Source organism: Myotis myotis, unplaced genomic scaffold (assembly GCF_014108235.1).
Source record: "Myotis myotis isolate mMyoMyo1 unplaced genomic scaffold, mMyoMyo1.p scaffold_m19_p_2, whole genome shotgun sequence".
In the NCBI taxonomy this organism is placed as follows: Eukaryota; Metazoa; Chordata; class Mammalia; order Chiroptera; family Vespertilionidae; genus Myotis; species Myotis myotis.
Genome location: NW_023416324.1, coordinates 80923718 through 80940746, shown reverse-complemented (window position 1 = coordinate 80940746; position 17029 = coordinate 80923718). Strand labels below are relative to the sequence as shown.

Genomic DNA, 17029 nt, shown 5'->3' with positions numbered 1-17029 from the left:
TGGGTCTTAGTCTTGGCAGCTTGATAATTGCAGTTTTGGATCACCAGACATGAGGAGCTCCTGAGGGAACACTGGAGAAAAAAGGAAGGCCTACCATAAACGGAAGTTAAGCTAGAGAGGAGACAGGAAGGCCCACAACTCCCCTCTCCAGGCTGCAGTTTTGTTTATGTCAGTGGGAGTGAGGGAAAGCTGAAGATCTGGTGGATCAAACCCAACAATTCTTCTGGCCTTCATCTTAATGCATGCATCATCTTTTCTTTAGGAGTTTTAGCTAATTCCTGCGAATTGTGTTCGGGAGTCACGACAAGCACTATTTAAAATAAGTATGTGTATGATGGCAGAAGTTTTTCCTCACAACCTGATTCCTGACCTTTTGTCACATGTCAAATCTGGTCATTGTTAGTTTGTTTTGTACCATCCGTTAGATCAGTGGTTCTCAACCTGTGGGTCACGACCCCTTTGGTGGTCGAATGACCCTTTCACAGAGGTTGCCTAAGACCATCGGAAAACACATATATAATTGCATATTGTTTTTGTGATTAATCACTGCTTTAATTATGTTCAATTTATAACAATGAATATCCTGCATATCAGATATTTACATTACGATTCATAACAGTAGCAACATTACAGTTATGAAGTAGCAACGAAAATAATTTTATGGTTGGGGGTCACCACAACATGAGGAACTGTATTAAAGGGTCGCGGCATTAGGAAGGTTGAGAACCACTGCATTAGATGATGACAGTTGCAGAACTTTTTTTTGTTTTAGGGGTGGTAACAGGGCCCACTGTATCTGAGAGTTAAATATTAGGTAAGTCTGCTGGGTTATTTGTTCAAGTCTGTAGATACACACACCTATTCTAGCTCAGGGCTAGAATTTGGGGAGATGGAGCAAAGGCACATATCCATAAAATCCCAGAATGGACGGGGAGGCCATTATCTGAAGTGACCATGTTATGTTTTGCTGTATCGATGATGAAGGCAGGCCTCATGTTACTGGTGTAGCTCACTCAGTTTCTCTCTATTTCTGTCTGGACAACTTTCATTAAAACATGTAAGTGACTACCTGACAGGTATTCCTTAATTAATAACATGTAGACTTATAACTAGTGGCAGAACTTTAGTGTTACTAACTGGTGGTACTCAGTGGATTTTATGTTTTACTATGTAAAATGCTTAAAATAAGAAATAATCAGGTGACATTATGACATATTTTCCATAGTTTGGAAATGGTCATGGTTGTTCATATTGCCATTCTTCCACTAAGTTACAGGCATTGTTAAGCCTTCATATTTTGACATTAACTCCTATTTAAACAAGATTTAAAAAAGCAACTTCATTTCAGTGCCATATCATATTTCGAATTGAGCCAAAGGCACAGAAATGAAGCAGTAGTCTGTAAATTTAATATTAGTGAAACAAATATTTCTTGTAGCCAGAATTTCATGTTTTCACTACTAAGTGTTTTATGGGACCTATGAAAAGAAAGATGGTCCCCATATTGATAAAGTTACGTGAGATCTTCTAGGATTGCCTATTGCTGGGCCCTTGAAGGCCGATAAACTGCTGGTATCTTACAGTGCAGTTAAGGGATTATGTTCTAGTTAATTGACAGTAGTGTTTTCAGTCTTAGAGGTATGTAATGTAATGGTGAATCTCATACTTGTCAGCACCATTACTTGAAGGTACGTTTTTTGTGAAGGAAGAGGATGTTGCTAAACATTAATGTTTATGAGTATTTGCTGGATTCCTTAGTGAGGAGAAACTCATCTCAGGAAACTTTGCATCCACTGGGGAACCAATTATTGATTACAGTCCTTGAGTAAGTATTTTGTTCTAATAGGTGAACAACATACACATACTCTTAACAGTTTGGGAAAACTTTTTTGAGGTGAAGCGAGACATTTTCAGTCAATATTTGAATGGCGAATATGATTAATTAAGGGAAAAGCTGATACAGTTTGGGCAAAACTCCAGTTTTGTGCCCATGGATAGCTACCAGGTGTGGATTGTTCTGTTAACTAGTCAGGGGAAACCTTTCTTTTTAGCATGGGGCAGTGTAGTGTGTCTTGGAAAGACTGCCGCAATGAAGCAGGAGGTCTGCATCTCATCCCTGTTCTTCTTGCTAGAGTCCCAAACAAATCTTTTTGACCATTATTTAGGCTTTCCTAGGTCTCAGTGTCCTCATATGTAAATTTTGGTTCAAGTGTGTAGTGTTCTGGCAGCAGAAGGAGGTGCTTTTGTGTCAAGCAAGCCGGTACACTGTAGCCTCGGAGAAGCAGCTATTTTCTGGGGGCCAAACCTATTCACCATTACTTGTACATTTGCTGGTTTTATTTTTGTTTTGTTTTTGTTTTGAAGTGACCACTGTATGGGTTAAAGTTGGAAGTTATCCTAAGCTTCTAAAAGTTGCTGGGTGGTCCCTCTATGCACACACTTTTGTGCAGTGTTATAAATGGGATGTTTTGGCATCAGTAGATACTAGTACTTCATTTGGCAGGGAGAGAGACAGCCTGAGTCACTTTCCCTGGTGACTCTTCAGGCTTTCACCAATCCTCACTTCCCTCTGCTGCTTACATCCCCGAAGATTCTCTCTACACACTAGCTTGGACTTGGCCAGAGAGTTGGTAAAAAGGACCCGATATTTCTGTAATACCCTTTTTTAAAAGGAAAATTACCGAGCTGAATCTGAGGCCATGAGGTTTTTTAAGTCCATGTTGGTTTTCCTTCAAAAAATTTAAAAAAAAAATAGTTTTACTCATTTCTCTCAGAGGTAGAAGAGGAGCTCAGCTCTGCCTACCTACTAGCTCCTCATGGGACAGGACAGGCAGCCATCCTCCTTCCCATAAACCTTTGTCTTCACTGCCAACTTATCTTCCCAGCTCCCCTCCTCCCTGAAATACTATTTGTTTCTTAGACTCAAATTTATTTATTGACATGTAATTCTTTATAACAGAAAAAATTAAAGGCTGCTGTAAATCTTGAGTAATCATGCTCTGCTGAGATTCCTGTGAGGCTGTATATTTAAACAAGTACAGGTCTCTGGATTGATAACAAGAAACTCTTTAGAATCTTTACCCCCCCAGCCTCCCTTCCCACTTGTCCTTTGTCTCTGAGGCTTTTCCTTATAACACATGCACTGACAGTGTTGGTGACTTCAGATGCAGATTCCTAAAGAAGCAGCCCGGAGGAGGCACACACCTGGCTCTGTGCATATTCAGTGAATGGTGTGGGAGGAAACTCAGGCACCTTCGGATTTCTTTCCCTCCCCCTCTTTAGATCTCTCCTTTCAACCTGCTGTAAACATGAAGTTGTCTGAATACCTATTAAGTAGTTTACTTGGCAAACCTTAATGTAGGAAACAGACAATGGATGGCATGATTCCAGCTGGCACAGCAGTTGAAAGGTAGCATGTAACTCTAACTTTTCCCCTTTCAGACATAATTATAAGTCAGAATTCACTGTAAATACTCATTGAATGTGCAAAGTAGAGTTAAGTTTTACAGATTAATGTAGTGTAGCCCAGCAGAGGTCATTGCAAAAGCCAACTTTATTGAGATATCAATGCTTCCTTTTTATTGCCAAACAGTTCCACTTATGGATATGTCACATTCATCCTTTGATGTGACAGTTAGGCCATCATGAATAATGCTGCTGTGAACATTGGTGTACAAGTTTTTAGGTGAACATGTTTTCACTTGTCCTGGATATATAGCTAGGTGTGGACTGCTGGTCACATGGTAACTTAGTTGAACCTGTTGAGGAATATAGCTAGACTGTATTTTATTTTTATTATTTAAAAATATTTTTATAGATTTCAGAGGGAAAGGGAGAGGGAGAGAAACATCAGTGATGAGAGAAAATCATTGATTGGCTGCCTCCTGCATGCCCTACACCGGGGATCAAGCCTGAAACCAGGGCATGTGCCCTGAGCCATGCTGGCTGGGCACCACATTGTATGAGGGAATCCAATCTTTCCACATTCCTGTCAACATTTAGTGTCTGTCTTTCTGATTATAGTCACCCTAGCAGTTATGAAGTGGCATTCCATTTGATAATGATTTCTATTTCCCTAATGACTAATGCCATCAAGCATATTTTCATCTGTTTATTATTTATCTGTATATTTTAAAGCAGAAATCTTAATATTAAGTTATGTCATACTATCTGTTATCTCTGAGCAAGTTTCAACACTTTTAATAAAATAATTTAAGGAAAGTTTGTATCTCTCTTATTTAAATTTCTAATTTAGTGCTCCTTTAAAAAGAGTAGTTAGAATATTGAAAAAAATTCTTTTTGCTTAGAAAAAGATAAAGATCATTATCCAGGAAAGACTGTTTTTGAATAACAAAATAAAAAAATATAAAATTCTAGCAAGCCATAGCAGACTTAGAAGGGAAGAACCTCTCACATCAAATGATCCAGTTCCCAATGTGCATTTCATGTTTTTCCTCTTTATTTAGAAGTTAGAGCAATAGTAAAATCCTTTAGCCGTTTTACCATTTCCCTACCCCATGATTTCAGTACAGAAAAAAACATCTTTTCAATCAAAATACTCAATTACTTTTCTGTTTCTAGGGTAACATAATCAGCTTTGAGAGATGGTAGTTTTGCCTCAGCCTTCCACCCACGCTTGTTGACCTACTCAGGTGTTCCTACTTAATTAGTGGGAGACTCAGGAAACTGATTTTATGTACACACTATGAGAAAAAGAAATAGGGAAAAATTCTGACACTCATTTTTCTTCAACATCCATATATATATATAGCTTAAGGTGGCATTTCCCTCTTACGTCCCAGCAAATTAATCCCAGTATGCATTACAGTGGTCGGCAATGAAATATTTCAACTGCAGCTTTTGCTCTCTTAATCAAAGGTGTAGAAGATAGCAACATGCACTTTCTGGTGGATGGTAGAATGACCCCTGAATATATTCAAGTCCGAATCCCTGGGACCTGTTGTTTTATATAGTAAAAAGGACTTTGTTGTTAAGATAAAGCTAAGGATCTTCTGATGGGGAGATGATCCTGGGTTATCCAGGTAGAGCCAGTATAATGATAGAGTCCTTATCAAACAGAGGTAAGCTGATCAGAGGGAGAGAAAAAGATGTGAAAACAGAGTAGAGAGGTTGGAATGATTCTTTGAAGGTAGAGGAAGGGGCCACAAGCCACGAAATACAGGCATACCTCAGAAATATTGCAGGTTTGGTTCCAGGCCACTGCATTAAAGTGAGCATCACAATAAAGTGAGTCATAGTCTTTTTGCTGATGGAGGGCTTTGCCTTCAATTTGCAGCACCTGTGAAGCGATAAAATGAAGTATACCTGTATAGGCAGCCACCAGAAGCTGAAAAAGGCAAGGAATTGGATTCTCCCTCAGAGTTTCCAGAAGAAGCCGGCCCTGCCAGTACCTCCACTTTAGCCCAGCAAAACTGATTTTGCATTTCTAACCTCCAGAACTTTAAGAGAATAAAGTGTTTTAAGGCACTAGTTTGTGGTTTTTGTTAACAGCCTCAAAAGGAAAATAGGCTAAATGTTTTCTTTGTTCCTTTGTCCCTCATTAACAGAGAGGGGGTAGACATGATGTTGCTGTTGCTGTTGCCACTCATTAAAACCTTATGTGCCAGACACAGTGTTATATATGCCATGGGCATTCATTTTACAGTTAAGGAAACAGGCATGTACAGGTGAAGTAAATTCCTTAAGATCACACAGGTAGTAAGTAGCGCCAGACTCCCATGATTTTAGTCAATTGGTTTTTATAGGGGGATTAGGGAAGGGTTCAGCTTGAATTTGTTAGCTATAGGAGTTAACTTATTTCTCTATCACCCTAGAAAACCAAGTTGAATATACTGAATGTTACATATACAGTTGTTATAACATTACTTGTAGAATTCAGTCAGTAATTTAGTAAGGAAATCATATGATACATAACCCAAAAAATGAGAATTTTATGGGTGATAAATGCTGTGAAGAAAATTAACACATTTAATTATTTATACTATCAACTATTCAATTAGTTTAAACTGAAAACAAAAAAAACCCAGATTACCCATTTCTCCCCCCTCATCTATAAGGTGTTTTTTGTTTTGTTTTTTTTTTAAAGATTCTGCTTGTGAGAGATCATATATTTGTCTTTCTTTCCCTGTCTTAATATAATGTATTTGTCTTTCTCTGTCTTAACATAATGTCCTTGAGATCCATCCATGTTGTTGCAAATACAAGATTTCATTCTTTTTTATGGACTAGGGGCCCAGTATAGGAATTCGTTGGTGCACCTTGAAAGGAACTGTGTGGGCTGCGGTGGGCACAGGGGTGGGTCTCGGCCCATCCTCTGCATCCCCGCCCGGCCCCTCCCGCTATGGCCCCCGGCCCCCTGTCTGCCAGCAGCCCTGCTCCCGCTGCTGTCCCTCCCACGCACTAATGGCGCCAGCTCCTCTCGTATCCGCTGGCAGCGTGGAGTGATTGAGGCCGGCACCAGCAGCGGGTGCGAGCAGGGCTGGCACCATCAGTGGGTGCGAGCGGCAGCTGCTGCCCCAATCACCAATCGTGAGCAGGGGGAGGTGGAGCAGCCCTGAGGGGTGATTGGGGCTGGCAGCCATTGCTCACACCTGCTGATGGTGCCGAGCTATTGGGGCCGGTGCCGGGCACTGGCAGCAGGTGCGAGCAGTGGCTCTGGCTCTGGCACTGGCAGCGGGTGTGAGCAGGGTCGGCACCGGCAGCAGGTGTGAGTGCCAGGTGGGACTGTGGCCTGTGGGAACAAAGAATTTTCAGTAACCACCAGAGGCTTGCCCTGATGACAGCAACCAGTGCCCTGCCTTGGTCTGGTGCCACTGCTCACCTTCTCCACCATCCCACCACGGCTGACGCTGCCATGTTCCACGCTCTGCCGCCTGCTGCTGAAACACACCATGTTCTGTGTGCACCCCCTGGTGGTCAGCACATGTCATAACGACTGGTTGTTCAGTTATTTGGTTCTGCCTTTTCGGTCTATTTGCATATTAGAGTTTTATATATATATATATATATACTAGAGGCCCAGTGCATGAAATTCATGCGGGGGGTGGGGGGGCTCCCTCAGCCCAGCCTGCACTCTGTCCAACTGGGGATTCCTTGGGGGATGTCTATCTGCCGGTTTAGGTCTGATCCCTAAACCGGCAGTCGGACATCCCTCTTGCAATCTGGGACTGCTGGCTCCTAACTGCTCACCTGCCTGCCTGCCTGATTGCCCTTAACTGTCTCTGCCTGCCTGCCTGATCACCCCTGACTTCCCTCCCCTGCTGGCCTGGTTGCCCCTAACTGCATCTACCTGCCTGCCTGATCGCCCCCAACTGCCCTCCCCTGCTGACCTGATCTCTCCCCCAATGGCCCTTCCCTGCCAGCCTGATCTTGCCCCCAACTGCCCTTCCCTGGTGGCCTGATCTTGCCCCCAACTGCCCTCCTCTGCTGGCCAATTTGGTTCTGATTGGTTGGTTTCTATGCCAGTCAGTGTCAAAAGCTCTGCCTCCTAGGCATCTATTGGCTCCCCACAGCAGCAAGATTTGGTTCTGATTGGTTGGTTCCTATGCCAGTCAGTGTCAAAAGCTCTGCCTCCTAGACAGCCATTGGTTCTTCACAGCACCCACACTTGGTTCTGATTGGTCGGTTCCTATGCCAGTCAGCATCTCCAGGCCTATCTCCAGGACTGATCAGAGAGGTGGGGCTGAACAGCAGCCTCTGCAGAGGCCAGGAGAGAATGAAAGGCCCGGCTGCTGGCAAAGCAGGGAAAGAAAGAGGGAGAGAAAGAGAAAGGCAAGTACTGATCAACAGCTGCCACTGAGGCTGTGGATCAGACCCTGCCTCTCTCTCTGGGTCTCAGCCACCTGGGCAGTCAGTGCTTGCCGGGGTCCAACCCCAGCGGGTCCAGGGGTCCCCAAAGGTGTGGATGGATTCGGCGAAGAAGGAATGACATGGAGACAGCGTTCAGTTGATCAGCAGCCTAGCCAGGATCTCCAGCCAGGATCTCCAGCCAAGTTCTGGTCTGGATCTCCAGCGAAGTTCTGGTTCAGGATCTCCAGCCAGGTTCTGTGTCCAGTTGTCTTGCTAGGTTCTCCAGCCAAGTTCTGTAGCCAGGTTCTGTAGCCATGTTGTCTCGCTAGGTTCTCCAGCCAGGTTCTGTCCAGGTTCTCCAGCCAGGTTCAGTTACCAGGTTCTAGTCAGGTTCTCTTGCCAATTTCTGTAGTCAGGTTCAGTCCAGGATCTTTTGCCATGTTCTCTCGCTAGGTTCTGTCTCTAGGTTCTGAGGCCAGTTTCTGTCCAGGATCTTTTGCCATGTTCTCTCCAGCGAAGTTCTTCTGTCTCTAGAGAACGTTCTGTGTAGGTTCTGTGCCTAGGTTCTGTCTCTCTTCATTCTGTCTTCTTCTGGTTCTGTATTCTAAGTTCTGTCTTGCTGTCTTATTACATCTGTATTTATACCAGTTGATTCAATCCTATCAATCTCTATTACAAAGGTTAGGGCGTTTCTTATCTCCATTCCAGGGAGTAAAGATTATGTAGCTTAAGCATGATTGTTCGTAGTTAAAGTGATTAATTACCCACCTGGCACTAGTTAAGAGGTTTTATTCCCTCCCTAACTTCAGGGGAAAATCCCTACCTGGGGAAACAACCTTTCTCAGAGACCTTGGTTAAAACACATAGTGCCAAGAAGGTGAGCAAACATATTAAGAACAGTATGCCATATATGCCAGGTCCCTTGAAACAGCAAGCATGGACCGGCTCCCGGCAAGTGCTGGGTCACCAGGCTGCAGTGGGGCAGTCAGTGCTGGACTTCTGGGTTGGTCAGCCTTTGGTCATGATCGGTTGTTACAACCCTGGGCTTTTATATATTAGGATATGTGTGTGTGTGTGTGTCTCATGGGGATGTAAGTATCTTGCTGGGGTAGATGGTAGTTTTTTTAATGTTTGAGGAACCTCCATATTCTTGTCAACACTTGTTATTTCTGATTTTTATGTTAGTAACCATTCTAATAGTTATTAGGTGATACTTCATTGTGGTTTTGATTTGCATGTCCCTGATGATTAATGATGTTGAGCATCTTTTCATGTCTTCCTTGTCAGATATATAATTTGCAAATATGCTCTCCCAGTTAGTAGGTTGTCTTATCATTTTGTTGATGTTTTCCTGAAGCATTTTAGTTTGATGTATATTTTTTACTTTTATATTTTGCTTTTGGTGTCAGATTCAAATTTGATAACCCATTTTGTGTAAGGTGTAAAATGGTGCTCCAGTTTCATTCTTTTGTATGTGGCTGTTCAGTTTTTCTCAAAATCATTTATTGGAGGCACTGTTCTTTCCTCATTGTATGTTCTTGGCTTCTTTGTTGTAATTAATTGATCATCTATATATGGGCGTATTTCTTGGCTCTCTTGTTCCTTTGATGTCTATGCTTGTTTTTATGCCATTAGCATACTGTTTTTATTACTATGGCTTTGTAATATAGTTTGAAATCAAAGAGTTTGAAGTCTTCAGCTTTGTTCTTTCTCCAGGTTGCTTTGGCTATTCAAGGTCTTTCATGATTGCATACAAATTTCAGGATTGTTATGTTTTTGTGAAAAATGTCATTGAAATTTTGATAGGGATTGTATTGAATTTGTAGATTGTTCTGGATAGTATAGGCCAGCGGTTGGCAAACTGCAGCTCGTGAGCCACATGTGGCTCTTTGGCCCCTTGAGTGTGGCTCTTCCACAAAATACCATTTGCGGGTTCGCATGTACAGTGTGATTGAAACTTCGTGGCCCATGCGCAGAAGTCAGTACTTTGTGGGAGAGTCACACTCAAGGGGCCAAAGAGTCGCATGTGGTTTGCGAGCCGCAGTTTCCTGAACCACAGTTTTCTGACCACTGGTATAGGCATTTAAACAATATTACTTTTTCCAATTCATGAGCATGGAATATCTTTCTGTTTATTTGAATCTTCTTCAATTTCTTTAATATCTTTTTCTTTTCAACATATAGGTCTTTCACTTCTGTTGTTAAATTTTTTTTTAGATATTTTATTCTTTTTTATGCAATTGTAAATGATATTTTTTTCCCTTTTAGATAATTCATTAGAAATGTATAGAAATGCAATAGATTTTTTGTGTATTGCTTTTGTATCTTGCAACTTTACTGAATTTATTAGTCCTAATAGTTTTTTCATAGAGTCTTTAAGGTTTTTTATGCAAACTATTGTGTCAGAATGTAGTCACAGTTTTACTTGTTCCTTTCCAATTTGGATGCCCACTCTGGCTAGTACTTCCAATACTATCCTATCTAATAAAAGAGAAACATGGTAATTAGCGTACGTTCGCTACCCTTCCCATTGGCTAATCAGCGAGATATGCAAATTAACTGCCAGCCAAGATGGCGGCCGGCAGCCAGGCAGCTTGAAACTAACATGAGGCTTGCTTGCTTCAGTGATGGAGGAAACCAACGATCCCCGCCTGCCTTGCCGGCCTCTGAGCTTGCAGTTTGAAACATTGTTACAAATATAGAAGCTAAACAAACCCCCAGAAACCTGTTTTCAGCTGTCAGGATCTCAGAGCTGGAGTTGATACAGTGTATCGATTATAGAACCCAAACAAACCAGATACCTGCTTTCAGCAGCAGAGGCCTCAGAGCTGGAGCCAGAGCTAAAGCTGGCCTAGAATAAAAAAAAAAAGAAAAAAAGGAGCGGTTGGGAGCTTCAGTCACCTGCCAGCCTGAAAACAGCCCTCAGCCCCTTACCCAGACTGGCCAGGCACCCCAGTGGGGACCCCCACCCTGAAGGGTGTGTGACCAGCTGCAAACAGCCATCATCCCCTCACCCAGGCTGGCCAGGCACCCCAGTGGGGACCTCCACCCTGATCCAGGACACCCTTCAGGGCAAACCAGCCAGCCCCCACCCATGCAACAGGCCTCTATCCTATATAGTAAAAGGGTAATGTGCCTCCCAGCACCAGAATCAACAGAGCCGCGAGGCGTCTCAGCACCGGGATCAGTGGAACTAAGAGGCCTCCCGGCACCGGGATCAGTGTGACAGGGGGCAGCGCCCAAACCCCCTGATCGGCCTGCGGTTCTGTGTGTGACAGGGGGCGGGGCCACAACCTCCCTATCCACCCTGCTCTGTTCGTGACAGGGGAAGGTGCCCCAACCCCCTTATCAGCCCTGCTCTGTGCCTGATAGGGGGGACCTCCCCAACCCCCTGATCGCCCTGCAGCTCTGTGTGTGACAGGGTGCGTCGCCCTAACCCCCTCCCACGGGCCCTGCTGTGTGTGTGACGGGGTAGAGCCATAACCTCCCCATCGGCCGTGACCTGAGTGTGACAGTGGCGGCACCCAAAACCCCTGATCGGCCCTGCTCTGTGGGTGATAGAGGGTGGCGCCCCAACCCCCTGATGGGCCCTGCTCTATGCATGACAGGGTACAGAGCCCCAACCCCCCTGATGGGCCCTGCTCTGTGCGTGACAGGGGGCAGCACCCCACCCCCCTGATTGGCCCTGCTCTGTGTGTGACAGGGGGCGGGGCCACAACCTCCCTATTCGCCCTGCTCTGTTGGTGACAGGGGAAGGTGCCCCAACCTCCTGATCAGCCCTGCTCTGTGCCTGATACGGGGTAGCTCCCCAACCCCCTGATCGCCCTGCAGCTCTGTGTGTGACAGGGTGCGGCGCCCCAACCCCCTGAGCGGCCCTGCTCTGTGGGTGATAGAAGGCAGCGCCCCCCCCCCCCCCAACCCCCCACGGGTCCTGCTCTGTGTGTGACAGGGTAGAGCCATAACCTCCCCATCGGCCTGCCCTGAGTGTGACAGTGGCGGCGCCCCAACCCCCTGATCGGCCCTGCTCTGTGGGTGATAGAGGGCGGTGCCCCAACCCCCTGATCTGCCCTGCTCTGTGTGTGACAGGGGGCGGTGCCCCAACTCCCCTATCGGCCCTACTCTGTGAGTGACAGGGGTGAGCTCCCCAACCCCCTGATGGGCCCTGCTCTGTGCGTGACGGGACAGCGCCCCAACCCCCTGATAGGCCCTGCTCTGTGCGTGACAGGGGTGGCGCCGCAACCTCCCTATCGACCCTGCCTTGAGTGTGACGGGGTGGTGCCCCAACTCCCCAATCAGCCCTACCCTGAGCGTGACTGAGGGTGGCATCGCAACCTCCCGATCCGCCCTGCTCTGTGCATGACAGGGGGCAGCGCCCCAACTCCCCAATTGGTTGGGGAGCTTCATTCTGCTCTGAGCCCGACCAGGGGCTGCACCTAGGGATTGGGCCTGTCCTCTGCCACCCGGGAGCAGGCCTAAGCCAGCAGGCCGTTATCTCCCGAGTGGTCCCAGACTGCGAGAGGGCACAGGCTGGGCCAAGGGACACCCCCCCCTCCTCCCCCCTGTGCACAAATTTTTGTGCACCGGGCCTCTATTCCTATATAATAAAAGGGTAATATGCAAATTGACCAAAAGGCAGAATGACCGGTCTCTATGACATTCACTGACCACCAGGGGCAGATGCTCAATGCAGGAGCTGCCCCCAGCCCACAGGCGCAGATCATGGCCAACCTCTCAGTCCCTTCCCCTGGCCGGCAGGCTCCAATTCCCTGGTGGGGAACAGGGAACTGGAGGTGGGTGGTGGCAGATGTGGGTGGCTCCATGCCAAGGCCCCCACCCTGCTGGTCACCCCACACACACAGGGCAACTGGCAGTGGCGTAGGGGCGGGGCTGGTGAGTGGGCGGGAATGGCCAACCTCTTGGTCCCTCCCCCAGCCAGCAGGCTCTGATTGCCTAATGGTGATCAGGGAACTAGGGGTGGGTGGTGGCAGGGGGTGGGGCCGGCCCTGATCGCAGGTCAGGGCTAGGGACCATACCTGTGCATGAATTTTGTGTGCCGGGCCTTTAGTGTTGAATAAAAGTGATGAGAGTGGGTAGGTACCCTTGTTCCTGATCTTAGACTCTAAGAGGAAAAGCTTTCAGATTTTCACCATTGAGTATGGTGTTAGCTGTGGGTTTGTCATATACGGTCTTTATTATGTTGAGGTACATTTCTTCTATACCTCTTTTGTTGAGAGTTTATATTATAAATGTATGTTGAATATTGTCAAATGCCTCTTCTGCCTCTTTTGAGATTATCATATGGTTTTACCTTTTATTTTGTTATCACATTGGCTGATTTGTGGATGTTGAACCATCCTTTCATCCTTGGAATAAATAGCATTTGATTGTGGTGTATGATCCTTTAAACCCTTTGTTGAATTTGGTTTGAGCATTTATGTTCATCATGGGTGTTGGCCTGTAATTTTCTTGTGGCATCCTTGTCTGGTTTTGATATTAGGGTACTGTCTGCCTTGTAAAGTGAGATTGAAGACTTCGCTCCTCTTTTATGTTTTGGAACACTTTGAGTATTTGGTAGAATTCACCAGCGAAGCTGGTTGTACTAGACTTTTGTTTATTGGGAGGTTTTTTGATTACTGATTGAATCTCCTTACACGTAATTGGTTGGTTTAGATTTTCTGTTACATCATGATTCGGTCTGAGTAGCTTGTATGTTTCTAGGAATTTATCCATTTTAGATTGTCTAATTTGTTGATGGATAATTGTTCATAGTAGTCTATGATTTTTTATTTCTGTGGTGTCAATTGTAACATCTTTTTCATTTCTGATTATATTTATTTGAGTCCTCTTTTTCTTGGTTTGTCAAGCTAAAGGTTCGTCCATTTTGTTTCTCTTTTTCAAAACACCACTTCTTAATTTCACCTCTTTAGTTTCATTTCTTTTTATTCTCTATTTCATTTATTTCTTCTCTAATCTTTATTTCTTCTTTCCTTTTATTGACTTAGGGCCTTTTTAGGTCTAATTTAGTATGGAAACCATATAATATATACTCTAACAAATATGAATTTTATGGGTGATAAATGCTGTGAATAAAGTTAAAGCAGGCATAGCCGTCTTCGACCTAACTTTATAGTATACATCAGCAGAAACAGCATTCTTTTTTCTGAGTATTTTCTATCAGAGGTTGGTTGAATCTGAGGATGTGGAACTCACAGACATGGAGGGCCGACTATATAAATACTAGATTTTGCAGTAATGACTATCTTAAAAAATTTTTTTAAAAAATTGATTTCAGAGCGGGAGAAAGGGAGAGACAGAAACATCTGTGATGAGAGAGAATCATTGATCAGCTGCCTCCTGCATGACCCACACTGGGTAATCAGGCCTGCAACTCGGGCACGTGCCCTGACCAGGAATTGAAGCATGACCTCCTGGTTCATAGGTCGACGTTCAACCACTTGGCCACACTGGCCGGGCTCTGTTGTTTTTTTATAAAAGAACAATTCTTGGTCAGATGAGTATAGTTTACATACTAGTGAGGATTATAAGGCAAGTGTGTAGATTTATTTTTATGCTGTTCATTTGTTATTTTATGTTTACTATGCTTCCTGTCTTTAATAACATATTGATTATGGCTGTGATTTAAACAGTGCATGTCAATGAACTCGAATCATAATCTGAAATTGATAACATCATAATCACAATGGGGCAATGTGGTCAAAGTTGATGGACAAGTGCTTATGTGTTTGAGAGGTATTTGGAAGCTCTCATGTGGTTTTTAAGGGAGAATCTCTCTAAGTAATTATATTTATTGATTTAAAAAATTCCAAGAAATTGGAATTGATTGGAAAATTTTGGGCCAAATTTAGGTGAAATAATCAATGTCCAAAATAATGAGAAATAAATTCTGTCTCAAATATTAAGCTATAGTTTGTTCGTTGGATTTTTCAAAAACTTTTCTGTTTGTGCTACAGAAACTGTATTGTCATCAGGTTCTATTTTTGTATTTAAGGAATTTAATGGCACACTATATCCTCTCCAGCTCATGGATGTCCCCTTCTCTTATTTAAGCATCTTCCAGTTGTGTTTTCTTGCATCTCAGTGAGAAGCAATTCCACTCTCTTCCCAGTTTATTGTTGGCCATGTAATTTTGTTCATGATGTTTTTGTTGCTGGTGGTTTTTCTCTTACTCTGTACTCTGAATCAGGAAGTCCATCTCCTTTTCTATTTATGGTAATTACTAGAGAGCATTTTATTTTGGCTCTCGGGGAGTGCCTGCTGTGTGTTTCTTTGTGTGGGCATGTATGTTAAAATTGGAAAGAGTTTTCTTTGAGGTCAGGGCTTTTGTAAACTGCTCTGAAAAGTTTGTCACACCCCAATTGGCTATTAAATTTTTTTTATTTTGTATAGACTCCCTTCCCCTTCTCTGCCCCCTCCATCCTGTTTTCCCCCTTTAAGCATTTCTCCATCGATTTTAAGGATGAAATCCATTTGTTGCATCTATTTTCTCTGGTGTGTGGAGTGGAGGTCTTTTTGAGCTGCTACCTTTATAACCCGGGAATGTTGGGAATAAAAAGGGAGCAAGCAGGCAAACCCAGTCTCAAAGTATTCTAGAAGTTCACTTATCTGGGAACAAAAATGGATTTATATGTTAAAGTGGGTGGGAGATTTCACAGTGTAGAGCCTGAGAGCCCCTGCTGTCATGGCACAAGAAGAGGAAGGAAAACTGTGGCTGTGTTAATTCTGTAGAACTTGAGTTTTGGGAAATGAGAAGAACTCAAAGAACCTATAAAGCAGCGGTTATCAACCTGTGGGTCGCGACCCCTTTGGGGGTCGAATGACCCTTTCACAGGGGTCGCCTAAGACCATCAGAAAACACATATATAATTACATATTGTTTTTGTGATTAATCACTATGCTTTAATTATGTTCAATTTGTAACAGTGAAATTGGGGGTCACCACAAAATGAGGAACTGTATTAAAGGGTCGCGGCATTAGGAAGGTTGAGAACCACTGCAAAGTGTTAGGGTCACCAAAGGAGGAATGCACAAGGCCAAAAAGGGTGAAGAATTATGTATTTATTAGGTGCACGAAATTTGTGCAAGGGCCTTGGGCCTGGCCCCTGCCCGCTGCTGCCATGGCTGGGGACCTCTGCTGCCGCCCGCTTTGTCTGGAAGGAAGGACGCCCGCTCTGATTAACATATTACACTTTTATTATTATAGATTACATCATCTGGGTACCAGATGGGCTGAGCCCCCAAATGGCACCAGCCCCCAAAGAGTGGGGGAGTCAGAGGGTTTTAAAGGACTCTAGGCGGGCTTTTTCTGGGCAGAGAATTCTCTGTGCAGGTCTGGGTTCTGGGAAACTCCAGAGGGGAGAGATAATGGTCTTAGCAAGTGGAATGTGTTCTAAGCAAGTGGAATGTCCATTGTGAAGTAGCCTAAAGGTGAGTTCCCAGGGGAGGGGTATCAATTCAATTATTTGATCAGACCCAACATAAAGGGTTTTTCCCCCTCTTAGTTCTCAATAATGGGACATTGGGTCAAACATGGCCTGCCTTTCCCTCCTGGTATAATTAATCCAGCGAGCAATCATATCCTATTTTCCCATACATCTACCGAGACATTATTCTACTTATTATTGGCAAATATGAACTTCTCTCTGACTTATAGATATGAGGGTTTTCCTCATTCAGCTTGAGGTACAGAAGCTTTGAGTAGTTAATAGCAGTTTGATTCAATTCCTTGAAGCGAGTAAGTGCTTGTTTTATGTTTCAGGGAAAGAAAGCTTTGGTATCAGCTAAAACTCTTTGTTTTTCTCGATATTGGAGAATTAATGTCAAGAAAATAAAAAGTGTAGTAAGACAATCTGTGTGCTCTATTGAAATACTTACCTGTTTTCCTTAGTTATATGGATTTCCTCCTTCTCCTCCTCCTCCTCCTCTTTTTTTTTTTTTTTTAAGATTCATTCCCTCAACAGTTACTTACTAAGCTTCTGATGTGTACCAGACTTGATGTTAGGGAGTTTTCCGGATTTAATTGTGATGCAGTCAGATTGGTTCTCTCAAGGGTGGGAGAATCACTAGGTGGAGGTCAGGACTCAGTTCTGGAGCCATGATTCTGAGTTTATCAAAATCTCTGGGCATAGGCCACACCCATGACCAGTTCAGTCAGGTGGTTGTGAGGGCTGCATTTGATAAAACTTTCCAGGGTAGCCACACT

At 44.1% G+C, this 17029-nt stretch overlaps 1 protein-coding gene across 2 annotated transcripts in view; it reads left to right on the top strand.

Annotated features, from left to right (window-relative positions):
* Positions 1 to 17029, top strand: part of JARID2 (jumonji and AT-rich interaction domain containing 2) — a 290372-nt gene that overhangs the window by 94642 nt on the left and 178701 nt on the right. The window lies entirely within an intron of this gene.